General features: G+C 39.9%; 1 long non-coding RNA gene across 2 annotated transcripts; it reads right to left on the bottom strand.

Annotated features, from left to right (window-relative positions):
- Positions 1-2,055: 2,055 nt before the first annotated feature.
- Positions 2,056-12,095, bottom strand: LOC105718982 (uncharacterized). 2 transcript variants are annotated; one of them, XR_001107879.3, is made up of 4 exons: positions 11,988-12,095; positions 9,713-9,923; positions 9,214-9,429; positions 2,056-2,301 (listed from the first exon to the last, which is right to left on the bottom strand). It is a non-coding gene; the product is annotated as an uncharacterized LOC105718982 (long non-coding RNA). The 2 variants fall into 2 exon arrangements; XR_001107880.3 differs by lacking the exon at positions 9,713-9,923.
- Between the last annotated feature and the right edge of the window lie 3,572 nt (positions 12,096-15,667).

Genomic DNA, 15,667 nt, shown 5'->3' with positions numbered 1-15,667 from the left:
GGGTGGGTCCAGAAAAAGTATCATAAGTTCTTACTCTGGTCCATTAACTTCTCCCAGCAGAACTGACAGACCAATCCCCATACTTTAGGCCATCCCTGGCTTGAAGGTGGGATTTCACTGGATACCTGCCCCTTTCTACCCAGGAGCCTGTCTGCCTCCTGCCACCATCAACCATGTCATCCATGACACCCGGGATTTTCATGCCAAGGGATCCTGCAGACCTGTGCCAAGCCACCCTAAGCTTCACCTCAGTCTCCTTCCTGTGCTCATCAGCACCCAAGTTCCAGAGGGGGCTGAGGTGGCAGGGGGATGGCATGTCAGCACTGCCTTGGGTACAGGCATGTCCAGCTGGATAGTGACAGGGCCCAGGGTTGGCTTCAACTTTGCTCCAAAATCAGAGCATGTGCCAGGAGCTGGGAAAGGCCAGGCAGTGGGAGCAGACACTTCTGAGCCTCTGGGGACACAGGGCTTCCCAGCCCCTTGAGAGTGCAGAGACACCTGGGTACACAGCCACGGCTGGGTGGCTACAGCTGAACCCAGCAGGTCAGGGCTCCTGCACTGCCAACTTGGAAGGGGGCAGGTCTTCCACCTGCTCCTTGTTCCCGCCAGCTTTCTGGAGTGCACAGCTCCAGCTGTGCCTCTCCCACTGCAGCTGGCATCCCCACAAGTGGCTGCTCCAGATGGGCTGCTGCTGCCATCAATCCCTCCTGTGAAGAGGTACATCTAACTGCCATTAGTATAGAGGTGATGACTCATCTTAACTGCTTCATGGTGACAGGGGGCATGTTTTGGGGAAAACAGGAGTCAGATCTTCTCTAAGAGGCCTATCTAAGGATCCCCAGTGAATAGGAGCCATCATACGAGGCTCTATTTGCATGGCTATTTGGAGTTTGATGGCCTGAAGGTGAGAAGACACAAACCAGGTTATTAGGAGACACAAAATCAGAATGAAACAAGGGGGTAAGGACAGCTCAGAAGTCCTGAGGCTGCCAGCTATAGTTATTCTTGCTGAGACTTGGGTGAATGGGGCTTTGCTTCGGTTAGCTCCCTTGGTCTTACTTTCCCAAAATAGAAACCTACAGGTTATGGGCACTCCATTTACCCCCATCATCTGGCAGGGTTTACAGGATAATTGCCCAGAATTAGAGTATTGGTCCAGAATTTTACATTATGTATCCGTTTTGTTTCTTCTGAGCTGCAGTCAGAGATCACTGGTTGGTTCACAGGAATAAGCAAGGTTAGTCTTAAATGCAGGCAAAAACTTAAAACCAACTAATGGGCACCTGTCAAAGTCCAATAGCTAATTATAAACTATCTTTAGAAGAGGATCAAAACAGACAACAATTGTCTGTGAATGGCAAAATGTCTTAGGGTAGTCACAGTCAAAAACCTGATTGACAAAGAAATTTGTTTTTTTTTTCCTGTGGTTTACAATAACATAATAACATTAGTTATGATTGATAACATATACTCAGACATTAGAATTTTAGAAATCCCATACAATTTTGGAACATAGGTTAATATTATTCACTAAAATATAACCTGAAGAAGATTTGGACAGTCTCATCTAACTAAGCACATCAAATAATCCTGTTTACCTGTCTTCTGGCTATTCCAGAGGCCCTCCATAGCATCCCAAAGTTACGAGTCAAAAAAAGAAAAAAAAAACATTTCGAAATTGAAATTTGATTTTGGGAAGCTTATCAAATATGTTAAAGGTTTAAAAGATTTGATAATATGAAATAGAATTCCAGATTATCATAAATCATTCATATAGCCAAAATGATTACTCAAAAATTTAAAAAGAAGGCAAAAGCCTTTACTAATTAAGAGGGAAGACTCAGCTTTTCAAACAATCTGTTTTCTTCCAGTAGTTTAGTTTAGTTTCACCTTCTTTGTTTTGTTTTTGTTTTTGTTTTTGTTTTGTTGTTGTTGTTGTTTGTTTTTATTTTTGAGACGGATTCTCGCTCTGTCACCCAGGCTGGAGTGCAGCGGTGCGATCTCGGCTCACTGCAACCTCCACCTCCCGGGTTCAAACGATTCTCCCACCTCAGCCCTCCTAGTAGCCAGAATTACAGGCGCATGCCACCATGGCTGGCTAATTTTTATATTTTTGGTAGAGATGGGGTTTTGCCATGTAGGCCAGGCTGGTCTCAAACTACTAACCTTAGGTGATCCACCTGCCTCGACCTCCCAAAGTGCTGAGATTACAGGCATGAGCCACCACACCTGGTCACCTCCTTTGCTTTTCCCAAGGAGTCCTTGGACATCAGAAGTTATCTTGGAACTTCTCATGTGTGCCTTAAGAAAGCCAAGATGAAATGGAGAAAAATAATTCAGTCAACTGAGAAGAAAAAAACTCTTTTTTTTTTTTCAGAAAAACAAGATCGACAAAGAGAAAGGACATAAAGGCTTTTAAAATATTACTATAGCTTGGATATCCACTTTTAATTAAGCTGGTTTTTAACTATGGCAATCCTCTTTTAAGAAGTCCTTTTAGATCTCTTATTGCCTAACCTTAGTCATGCCAAATGCCCAATACTTCTGGCTTTTGAACTTATGGAGGGGCAGAGAATATAGTGACTTTTACTATTCCTACAACTAGTTTGCACAGAGAGAGAGGAACCAGAAGTCTGACTAGTAAAAAAAGTTTTTTAAAATTAATTATTTTTTGTGAGGCATTTTATTTATTTATTTAAATTTATTTTATTGTAATAGTTTTTTGGGGAACAGGTGGTGTTTGGTTATATGAATAAATTCTTTAGTGGTGATTTTTGAGATTTTAGTGTACCCATCACCCAAGCAGTGCACACTGTACCCAATGTGTAGTCTTTTATCCCTCACCCCTCTCCCACCTATTCCTCCAAGCCCCAAAGTCCATTCTATCATTCTTATGCCTTTGCATCCTAATTACTTAGCTCCCACTTATGAGTGAGAACATGCAATATTTGGTTTTTGATTCTCGAGTTACTTCACTTAGAATATCTGATAGGTTTTCCTTTATAGGTTTTCTGATGCTTTTGCCTCACAGCACCATCCAGTGGAGGTAGCAGGGGAGTGAAGGTCCTTGATTGTGTTTTCATTTAATGCACTGATGTTGTGTTGGTTGGCCTCGAGCCAGGAGGTGCCACTCTCAAGAGCACATCAGCTCTTACAGAGAGGAAGCAAACGTGCCCTAGGGTTGCTTGGTTATGTATTTAGGTTTCTCAGGCAGTGGGCAGGGCCATAGAGCTCCCAAGGGATTATGTCCCACTTATGAGTGAGAACATGCAATATTTGGTTTTTGATTCTCAAGTTACTTCACTTAGAATATCTGATAGGTTTGCCTTTATAGGTTATCTGATGCTTTTCCCTCACAGCACCTGCTCCAGTGGAGGTAGCAGGGTAGTGAAGTGGACTCTGTGAGGGTCCTTGATTGTGTTTTCATTTAATGCGCTGATGTTGTGTTGGTTGGCCTCCAGCCAGGAGGTGGCACTCTCAAGAGCACATCAGCTCTTATAGGGAGGAAGCAAACATGCCCTGGGGTCGCTTGGTTATGTATTTAGGTTTCTCAGGCAGTGAGCAGAGCCATAGAGCTCCCAAGAGATTATGTCCTCTGTCTTTGGCAACCAGGGAAAATAGAAAAAGACCACCAGGTGGGGGCAGGGATAGACATGTCTGAGCTCAGGCTATCCTTGTATGGGTCTTGCTGTGGCTACTGTGGGGGATGGGGGTGTGGTTTCTAGGCCAATGGAGTTATGTTCCCAGGTGGATTATGACTGCCTCTGCTAAGTCATACAGGTCACCAGGGAAATGGGGCAAAGCTGGTAGTCACAGATCTCACCAACTCCCATGCAGTCCACAGTCCTAAAGGCTGGTCTCACCCACAATGTGCTCCCCCAACTACACTGAGTCTACTTCCAAACAGCTGGTGACCAGGACTGAGAACTTGGCCCAGACTACCAGCCTCTTTGCTGAGAAAGCAAGTGGACTCACAGTTTTTTGGCATCTCAGGGAGCCTGCAGCGGTGATCCAGTCCTTCAATGGGTTTGTGGATTCTCTCAGTTTTCCTGGTATGTTGCTGTGGTAATTTTTGGAGCAAAAGCTCATGATGTGAGTCTCCACACACTGCTCTGTCTGTCTAAGTGGGAGCTGCATCCTAGTGCTGTCTCCTATCTGCCATCTGCCCCTCAATAAATCTCCTAAGAACTTTAACCCTTTTGCCAGCATGTCAAGCTTCTGGGCTCCCTTCCCTTGAGCCATGAGCCCTATCGACCCTGGGGTCCTGTGAAAGGGAAACAAAGAAGTTGTCCCTCCTCAAGAGATTGCCAGGCAGTTTAAAGTTTGGGGAAACGAAACTCTTCCCAGTTTGGGGGATGCATGTGAGGGGAGTGTCATGTGGTTACAGAGATGTGATTACCCATCTGTGAAGAGGCCAGGCAGTGGGAGCAGGTGCTTCCAAGCCTGTGGCAGAACAGGAGCTTCCCGGGTCCCTGAGAGCACAGGGATACCCCAGTCAGCAGCCATGGCTGGGCAGCTGCTGCTGCCTAAGGGAGCTGGGGCTAAAAAGAGCGGTAGGCGGGGGGACTTCCACCTGATCCTGGTTCCCACCAGTTACATAGAGTGCACAGACCTGGTGGTGCCCACTCTGCTGCAGCTGGAGAACCTGCAGCCACTGCTCCAGACAGGCCACCACTGCCATCAATAGTGATTCCTTCGCTTATATTTAAGAACTTGAAACTGTAATAAATAATTAGAATATTTGAAAGCACAGACCATAAAGAAAGACCCTAGATGAAATGTTTAAAGAAATTTGTAAATAAATTAACTGGAACTTCTTGTTAAAAGTGTTATTGTAGTCGTTTAATTGCTTCTATATAGATAGGAGGTATCAAATTCCAGCAATCAACATTTAACTCACTGTGTATGTGTGTGATCTTGGTTGAGCCGGGAAAGTAGAGAATAGTCACTAATTACAACTAGTTTCTTCTTCTCTCAGGGCTAGACTCTGCGAAGCTTTGGCCCAAGGGACTCAGACCTGACTCTAGCAGGTCTTATAATTTAAAATTTTTAGTTTAGATACAGGGCCTAAATTGTTTTCCATGAGACTTATTTTTACTCCTAGGTATATTTTTATCTCATTTTTACACTGTGCTGTGTAAATAATGATTTACACATTATAAATAAGTGCACTCTTGATTGCACTTATTTGAGAAATTATTTGATAGCGATACCAGGACTTACCTTATAGGAGTTGTGACCCTTTAGGGTCTCAGGAAATTTAGGAAAGAAAAAGAATATCTAAATGCAGGCAGAAAATGTTCCAGCCTAAGCATGACTCAAAGAATGCAAATCTCACAATGATTTATTTTAGTCTTGTCCCAATTTCATCTCCCCACCCAAATCAGAGCGATGCTCCTAACAAAAGGGACAGCGTAAAGGTTTCTGGGGTACATATTGCTTCCAAAGCCTTGTCTTGTCCTTTAACATTTTATTACTACAATAACACCACATAAGCTATGGCCAGAATATTTAGCTGGACCCATTTACTCAATATGTGATTACTGAATGTCTAGGACACGCCAGGAAGCATTCCAAGCTTAGACAGTGACCCTGCCCTTGAGAAACTTGTATTCTATCTGAGAAGTTCGGAAACAAACATGTATACAAAGCCAACACAGATAACAGGGAGTGTAGGCTAAGGAGGTGCTATTTTATACAAACCAATGTTGCCAGGAATTATCAGCCAGGTGGCACATTAGAATCACCTGGGAATCATTAACAAAATTGACCAAGCCTTTCCACTCACCCTCATGATTCTGCTTTAATTAGTCAGAGATTCTGATTTAATATGTTGAGGCCTGGGCACTATTGTAGTTTAAAAACTTGGCAGGTGATTCTTATATGCAGTCGTAATTGAGAAACCCTGGCCTAAAAGTAGGAGGGATTAGGATGTATCAGCAAAGGAGGCCGAGACAGTGTGTTTGGTGAGGTAGGAAGCAGACAGGAGAGCTGTGGGGTAGGTTTCAACTGAAGAAAATGTTTCTTGAAGGAAGGAGTTACCCGGCAAATATGAGCAGAAGGAGAGAATGGGCCACTCTGTGGTATCTGCCAATGGAGCGGACACTGTTGGACAAGAGCAGATTCACTGGAGAGGTAAGGATGAAAGACTGACCTAGGAGTTACCAGAGAGAGCCAGAGAAGCAGAGAGAACAAGCATAACTTTGTCCAGAGGATTTGCTTTATCTGGGAGCAGAGAAAGGGGTGGAAGGTGGAAGAGGATGTGGAGTTGGAGGAGGAGGATTAAAAAAAAAATCTATTCATGCCTTTTGGTAGGAGCTATTAAAGTACATTTCTATGGTCATGGGAATGATTCAGCAAAAAGAAAGAAATTGTTGAGATAGGAGAAGAAATTTCTAGATGTCCTGGAAAAAAAAGGGGGGTTGGCTATAGATTAGGGGGTGATCCAAGCAGGTCATTCACAGGTAACAGGTGAGAAAGCTGAATGTGGGGGTACAGATTCAATAGGGTTTTAAGAGATGTGGAACTTCTTTTCAGAATATTTTTGTATTTCTTTTGTCTCAATGAAATAGAAAGCCAGGGTAAACGTGTTAGGGGTCTGAGGGAAGAAGATAACAACTCTAGGAAAAAAGGGAGTTATTGGATCTTGACCACAGGAGATTAGTGGTCATGAAACTAAATTTATGCTAGTTAGCATGATTCTGTATTTTTCACTATCCACAGTCAACTGTGTTGAGTACAAGTTCAGAATAAATGAAGTGGATAACAAGATGACTGATTTTACCAGGGTTGTAGTTTTGCCAAGTGAGCACAATAAACAAGGCAGAAGCAGGAATTTTCTGGGTGAGTGTAAAGAAGTATTTATGTTGATAAACCATGTAATCTCACATTGATAACAGAAAACAGCAAGGAAATGAGAAGCAGGGATAGGTGGTCAGCTAAAATAAATTATACCCTAATGGGGTTGAAGAGGAACTGGAGTTTGGAGTCCAGTGTCCTGGAAAGATAAGAGGTTGTGGTGAAAGAGGAAATTTCTTGAAAGGAAAATTATGGAGAAGGTACAGTTACTGGCAATCTACGTATGTATGACCTACAATATAATCATGGGGAGAAGGGCTGAGATATGATAGGGTCAGGGTCAATGGAGGAGTCGGGGGTAACTGAACTGAGAGGTCATGGGATTGGAAGGCTTAACTATTAGGATATTGAAACCACTAAAACCCAAGGCAGGGAGAATACTGAAAAGAAAGACAGTGATTCAGATCCAGATCTTCAAGAAAATGGAGGATGACCCTAAAGTCTGTAGTTGACTGCCACAAAGCAATGTGGCAGGTGGTATAGACTTCAAAACCGGGTTTTTAGAGAAGAGGGTCAATTGTTTGGAAGCAAAAATGAGAAGCATGAAGAGCACCTATACCACTTCTAGGCACCATGAACAATATCCGTGGAAGAAAAACAAGCCATCATTTGTGAGGGCTACAGACTTTTTACACTAGATGAGAGTAAAAGCAGTATTTGTAAATTCATTGACAGCAGCAATATGTCATGGTGGTTAAGAGTGTGAGCTCTGGAGCCTGTTTATATTCCAGTCACACTTCCTTTACTTACTAGCTTTGTGACACTAATGCCTGAGTGCCTTGTCTTCTTTGTCTATAAAATTGGGAGAATAGAAGTAGCTGACTCCTCGGATTACTGTGCAGAGTAAACGAGTTAACACGTGTTAAAACACTTAGGATAACACCTGGCACATATTAAGAGTATGCAGTTAGCCATAATGATGATGATTAATCATTTTTAATTTGCTTTTGAGGAGTGAAAAAGATTATTATTGTTATTATTATTATTACTCATTTTTAATTTGCCTTTAGGGGACAGAAAAACAGATGCCTGGCAAAGAATGAGTAAAACTGTTTTCTGCCCAGCTGAGTTTATTCAAATTTTGTTTGAACATTCGGTCCCCATATGATATATATTAGGTTTCTGTAGCCTCCTGTCCCTGCAATATTAATAGTTTTCAACACATGTTATTTGCTAATTTTAAAAAAATTCTAAAATTGTCTGAGAAAAGAAATTGTAAATAAGGGGATGATCTGTTGGATGCCCAAGTCCCCAACACAGTATTGAATTTTAACCCATAGAGTAAAATAAATACCTATTGAGCACATATGGTAGAAGTAAATAATTGGATAAATTAACTTCCAGGTTTTTGTTTGTTTGCAGTCTCTCTCGTATTCTCATAGGTGAAATATATTTCTCATAGACAACTTACTCATCGTCCTTTTCGTTTTCCAATTTGAGTGCTTATGAATCTTATTTAATGACTTTTATAGATTTATAGGTATTGAAATTGCTGCTTTGGAAACTTAACTTTGCCATCATATTTAGAGAAGTTGATTTTCCACAAGTTCTATTTGTTTTGTTTCCCATACTCAATCCCCTAAACAAATCAAATTATCAGACTCAAACTTATGCTGTTTTCTTTTTCTTGTTAATCACTAAAGCTTATCAATATCTATGCCTATCTCCTAAATGAGAAAATAATGTGAGCAAATTTTCACTTTCTTCAGGTCACTGCCAACTGCCCTTTTCCTCAGTTAGTTTGGTGCCTGAGTTTTAGATGTTTTTATTTTTCCGTTGGTCATCTTTCATCTAGAGAACAAAACACTTCAGTAAGTCCATTATTTCCTTACTTTGACACCTGTTTCCATCCCCATACCTAGGGCTCTTCCCACCACTCAAGCTCAGGGGAAGTCCAGGGGTGTAGGGAGTGGGATCTAGCTGAACTAGAGCAAACTGACCAAGGGGGAACAGGAAAGCAGAAGCTGGAAGACAAACCCGTTTCATTTCCTGATCCTGGAGACACTTGCCTGTCTGGAATATGATAAATACGATTAAGCCTCCAGCCGTGATTTTCTGTGTGTTTGAAGCTGTAGTGAACTTGGAAACACGCCACCTGTACTTGCTTTCCCTCCTTCCTTTCTTTCCTTTCCTTTTCCTCTCATTCTTCCCACCCTAGAATTGGCATTTCCAAAAGATCTTAACTTGTAATGTTTGACTCAAGCTCCCTTTTCTAGGGGATATTAAAAACATTACGTTATTTCCAATCTAAGATTTAACATTTTTTTCTCTAATTCTTGGAAATTCATTTTTATAATTTCTTCAAATTATCTCGTTTAGTCTTATCACGTTTATTTTCATCCTCATATATCTTACCTCCGTTCTTTCCTCTCTTTAGCTCTTGCTCATTCCTATTTGAAGTTTCTGGCAATAACATTTCAGCTTCTGAAATCATTCTTTAGGTGTATCAATTTTTTAAAACACATCCATTGGGTTATTTATTTCAGTGACTGTATTCTCAAGCCAACTTTTGCCAACTGATTGTTTCATACTTCATCTTCCTGCTTCACTTTGCTCATGTCTTTCTCATCTCTGAAAGCAAATGGTCATTTTATATTCTTATTCTTTTTGTTCCATTTGTTAAAGTCCTGCTTTTGAAGTGTCTTGCCAAATCTATCAGCCACTTTTCCCCAAGTATGGTGACCTTGAGGGAAGGGTAACAGCCTAGGCCCTGATTTCTGCTCCTCTAGGAAACTGAGGGATGTGAGATGAGGACCTTTTATGGATGGGCATTTCTAGGGTTCCAATCTGGGTTCACATGTTCCTTTCCTTTTCCTCCTTACTCGCCATCATTCCTTGCTCCAAAGGAACTTACCAGGATTTCTGCTCTAGTCCTTTCCATTAGCCGAGTACTACCATTCATGTTGCTATTGCCTATGGATTTGTCAAGGGATGGGGATAAGGAACACTCAGTTGCTTGTTCTTTATGCTGTCGGCTGCTTCCTCCATGGTTTTGGATGCTTGCTTAGGTCCTGTGGCCTCTAGCAGGTGGTGTGCTCAGAATGCTGCTTTAGTGGCCAATCATCCTGGTCAGTAATCAGAACAGGATAATGTGGGAAGAGAAAAACATACAGACAGAATGCTCTCCCTCTGCCCACCCACTCCTCCCTATCCTGTTTCCTCTGTCCTTCTCCAGAAAATCCAGAATTTTTTTTATTACTTCCCACCCAAGACCCCTAAGGGTTTTTAAGTGTTTTTGTTGGGTAGATGCTGAGAATCACCCTAAGATCCATTAACCTTCTTGTTTCTCTGGTCCATCTTCAGGTTTGGGTGTTGCGGGGTGGATATTGTAACCCAAACTGATTCACTATCTTTTTTCCATTGGCAATATCAGAAGGGTTTAAACCCTTCAGTGACTTTCTTCAAGATACATCCTAAAGTATGAATAACTTGATAGGTCATAGAGACCATCCCTGATCTGGTCCCTCTTTTTCACAGCCCAATGCCCCACTTCTCTGCCCTAGCCCCCTCTGCCCCTGCAGCAAGGACCCCTTTGCCACTCATTGAACACATGCTGCTATTTCAAGCTTCTGTGCTTTGCACTTGTAAGTCCCTTTGCTCTCACAACCTTCTGGCTTTATCTACAAAATTCCTAGAAAATGTTTACCTAGTCTCCTACCATCAGCAAGCATTGAGCAATCTTGATTATTTATTCAGGTGACAAACTTTTGCTGAGCAATGACTATGAACCAAATCCTGAGAAATAAACTAAGGCAGCATTGGTGAGTAAGATAGCCTGTGCTTTCTTAAAACTTCTACTGAGAAAGGCAGCTTAGCAATTGACATAAAGTTATAATAAATTTAATAGCTAGACGATTAAGTATATGATCCAACGGGTCATAATACCACCTAGTGGTGGTAGCCAGTGCAGTTTAGGGGAACTAGGGAAGGCTTCTTGCTCTAAGAAAAATCTCATGGGTTAAAAGTTAGGTGGAAAAAGCGATTCAGAAGATGTTCCCTGCTAAGAGAATATTATATGTTGAAAAACACTAAAGTGAAAAAAAAAGCATGTGAGAAATTAAAAGGATTCACTTTGGTTGGAATATATATTGGAAGAGTGGCAAGAGGCTGGATAGATTAAGTGCCAGCTCCACTATGGCCCCTGTTAGATGTGGTAATACCTTACCAAAGGGCCGTGACAGCAACTGAATGTTTAAATTTATTTCTGAGAAATCACTCTGCCTATTGCATACAAGAAGAACCGTGGGGATGGGTCAACTGTAAGACAAAGACCAGTTATTAAATGATTGGATTTTAGTTCAAATAAATGATACGACTGGATTAGAGAAGTTGAGGGCAAAGGTCTTATTCTTCTATGCCACTTTGATTTACCATTATTATCATACTTATTGTACAGTATTTTAGTGATTTATTTGTAGATATGTCTTCAAAATCAGGCCTGAACTATTTAATATAGCTATTTTTTTTTTTGGAATATGAATTCTCAGTGCCTGACAATGCCTAAGTCCTCAGTAAACACTTGTAGAGTGAATGAATGAATGGTCTTATTGGATGATTAACTTGGAAGGATTGATTAAGGAGGTGGAGAGTTTCAAGTCAGGGAACTGGCCAATTAGGAGTTAGGAGACTTTGCAACAGCTAGGAATGGGAGAGAATAAGTGCTGGATTTTGATAGGAATAAAGAAACATTATTTGTAGTAATAGGTTTTGGAGAGAGAGCAAGTTAGGTGTTAGGAAGAGAGGGAATTTCCTGTCTGGTTTCTTCTGTTTCCTTAATGAAATATCAGAAAAAGGGCATCTGATGGAGGATGGGAGGATAGAGAATATTTGAAGTGAGAGAGGATGTGAAATGGCTATTTTACAGAGGGAGAAAGAAAAAATTCTTCCTGGGAAATTGTAGTAGAATCATGTGCTAAGTCCCATTTTTGTTTGACAAATTGTTAAATAAGCACGAATTCCGTTTTTAAAAACTCAGATCTATAGGATATCAAAAAGGATCAGATTCAGGTCCCACAGATATGCTTTTATCCTTCTTTATTCCTTCCCAGTTCTCTTTATACAGTATTCAAGGGCTCTCTTTTCCTCCCCACAAATAAATTACTCTCTTGTAGAGTTTAGTTTTACCTTACCTTCCACCTCCTTCTCCATTCTATTTTTTAATTAGTAACTGTTTTTCCCTTCGAGTTCTTAGGATCTGTCTCCCACTATGGCCAGTCTTCTCTGATGAGGCTTTGGTTCCAGGTGAGAGGCTCAGAGTCTGGGAAAGAAAATCAGATCTATGGGGTTTGTTATCGCGGAGGGCTAGTGGTAGTAGATGGGTTAGTCTATGGACATTCCCACCTTCATTTTTATCATGTCAGAAAAATTAGTACATATACTGTCCCTGCCTTTTAGAACAGTAGGTCTCAACCATGAAACTGTATATGCTTACCTGTATGGCTTTTAAAATATTCAGTGGTTTCTTCAGGAATTCAGATTCAATCGATGCTGTTTTCAAAAGCCCAGGGGGTGAACCTAATACGTGCTCTGAGTTAAGAATGACTTTTCTTACTTGATTAAAGGAACCAGAACTTTTAGGAGAAGTGATTGACTTCAGGGCTGGGACAGGGAAATATAATATGAGGCTTGGAACCCTTTATGGTACCTGAAAGCAAATAAATGTTCAAAAGAGAGAGGCTTTCAGAGAAACACAAGAGACAAACCTGAAGGAACTAATGGCCAACACTGGAAAAATGTGAGTCAGAAAATATTGATAGTATTGAATTTTACCCATAGAATCAAGCAAATTTCCATGAGTCCTTACTACTATAAATGAATAATTGAATAAGTAAATGGGAGCTACAGATAGCTCTTCCTCACAGTAGAATTTCAATTAATGTAGGAGGAAAAGGGAAATAGAGAATCACCATTAGGCAGACACCATAGTAATACATATTGCAGATAAATATCCACCAATGTGTGCTAAAATCAGTGGGCAAAGGTTTGAAGAGAAAGAAGCTATGTATAGTTTTAGTATCTCCCCTAGGATGCTTATCAACTACAGACAGGAAAATAGTAAATTTGCAGTGGAGTAATCGAATACACAGTGACTTAAGTGACCAAGGTAAACATCCCCAATAATAGCTATCAATAGCGTGAAACACTTGATATAAGGCACTAAGCAGGACACAATATCATTTAAAAAATGATTCATGACAGAAATGAGTCTGTTCTCTGTGGTGCTGAGAAAACATGGTGGCTCACAATAGTCACACATTTTCTTCTTCCTAGACGTGCTGCTCCCATCTCCAGACTCCCGTCCAGTACACACACCCTAGCTCTTCCTTTGGTAGGCTCTTATTTTTCAGTTTTCTTCCAATGTCTTCAGACATGTTATCTGACCAATCTAAATATGTTATTCTATTGTTTTTCTTGTAGTCCTTTCTTTGTATCCCTTATCATAATGAAAGTCACACACAGTCTGTCTACTTGTTTAGTGCTGTACTGCATGCTCTTTGATGGGAAGGACCATGTATATTTATCCATCCAGGATACTTAATACCTGACATGGTTCCTAAAATGCATATGGAAATTATAAAGATTTTACAAAAATGAGAACAAGTGGACAAACAAACAGGAAAAAAAATCTGTTTCTGAAGTAAAAATCCAAAATACACTAAGAAAACAGAGTCAGAAGACATGGGCTTGAATCATCACTGTTACTTACTGACTTTATGTGTTTAGGCAAGTATAGTTTAAACCTCTTTATAGTCTAGTTACTAAATGTATAAAGTAAAGGGTTTATATGAGTTCTTAGTATTAAAGAAAGATTATTTTAAATTATGAAATTGGTACTAGAGTTCAATGACTAAAACTAAAAGTTATTGAACTAGAATAAGTAATTCTATAATTAGTTCTATAAATATCTATTAGATAATTAAATATCTGGTATCTGGTTCTATAATTGTTTAGTGGGTTCCTGGAACAATAATTAACTTTTCTGACCCTTTTCTTAGTCCCACAGATGGAAAATGGGTTTCATATGAAGTGAGAGCTGTATTGAAAAGGTTAAGAGATTTGTATTGGCTCAGCACAATACAGTACTGTCATTGAATCGTGATTTCTGCCTTGGGTACATAAGGGTACATAAGACATATGCTAGCCAGATCATTTCCATCCTTGGAATAAATGACTTATTATATTCTTTAAATTTCTGCTAATTATGTCATTCTATGTTAAATTGTTGCTAAACAGTAGACTAACAAGTTAATGGGTAAGTGTATTGTGTCCAAGGCTCCTAGGACTTTTAGAAACCCCTTTAGCCTAAACTTTACTGCAAATTGCTGCTGCTGCACACACCCAAACAGGATTCAGTTGATAAACTGTAAAATAGATATTTTCCATTTAAATGGCTTGATTTAATAACTCACAGGGTTGACAACATGTTTATTATAAAATTTTGATTGTTGATATTGGTAGCAGAGTTAATCGATAAATCCTGCAGGTCTAACAATTTCCTTTGAGTTCTCTGCTGATTGAAAACAACTGGACACAGCATGGCATAACGCACCCAGTTAAAAGGATAGGAAAAAGTTTAGGAAATTAGTCAACGGGATAGTACAAGCAGTCTTAGAGTTCCAATTGGCTAACAATGATGGATTGCAGTGCCACCTGCTGGCCAGAAGCATTGTCTTTTTTTGTTGTTTGTTTATTTTTAACTTGTATCATTTTGTTGCCCTCTCATGGGCTTTTTGCTTGTATGTCATCTGTAAATTTAGGGTTTATTCAGATAAAGTTTCTTCTTCAATCAATTGACAAATAAAGCCATTCTACTACTAGCTCATTATTGCTATAAAAGATATAGCAATAGACTTCAATGGGAAACATTTCATGTGATTAAACATTCTCAACTTTACTTTTTCTCCTGTTTTGTATTACAAATAGAATACCACTCTAAGAAGCTAAAGTTAGAGGAGTCACAAAAATGAATGACAAGGCATCGTTGGAATCTATTACATTTTATCCCTCTGGGTTTATTTTAGCACTTCAAGTTTAGCATTATTTCTTCAGTAAATCCAGAATACCTGGAGTGTTCTGGACCTGTCACAAATTATCTTCATTTTCTTAGCGTATAGCTGCTTTCAATGGCTATTACTAACTGCAGTCCATCTTTAATCTCTCTCCCTGTAGGGCTGGCAGCAAAGGCACCAGATGCTAAATTAAACTGTTAAACATAGGATGATATTAATATGAGCTAGATGTCTTCCTGTCTTACTAGAAAAAAAATCACTCATTTAAAAATCACATTTAACAACATATTTGAGTTATTTATTTTAATGATCTTTACACATATAATTTTTATTTCAGGCAGTAAGGCACCTTAAGGAATGGACATCTGTTTCTCCAGAGGTCATAAAAACAAGACATACACTAAGCAATTCAGGCTAATGTAGGTCCTAATTGGTTGGGAAGATCAGCAGCTAAATTTACTGATCTCAAGGCGTCATTTAAGGTTCATAATTCTTCAGAATTTTGTGGTGACCAAATAACAGAGATATCTTTTCAAGCTAAGTTTGGGCTTTCAAAACTTTATGGATTGTTGGCTTCATTGAGAATCTAAAGATTTATCCAAAAATGCAATCTGAAGAAATCTGAACTCAATCTGACCTCAGGAGTGCTTCATTCTGTTCTTTCTTTTTTTTCTGGTCAGAAAAGGAGAACTTATTAGAGGTTCCCATGGATGGATTTTATCCTGATGCTCGGAAAAAGAAAGGCTGAGGGGTCGGCACATTGGCACCTGACACTTTCCTATCAACTACCATATTGCTTT

This window comes from Aotus nancymaae, unplaced genomic scaffold (assembly GCF_030222135.1).
Source record: "Aotus nancymaae isolate 86718 unplaced genomic scaffold, 86718_ANA_hifiasm-v0.15.2.pri h1tg000029l, whole genome shotgun sequence".
NCBI lineage: Eukaryota > Metazoa > Chordata > Mammalia > Primates > Aotidae > Aotus > Aotus nancymaae.
The sequence above is the reverse complement of the archived record's forward strand: the minus strand, read 5'-3'. Positions and strand labels throughout refer to the sequence as shown.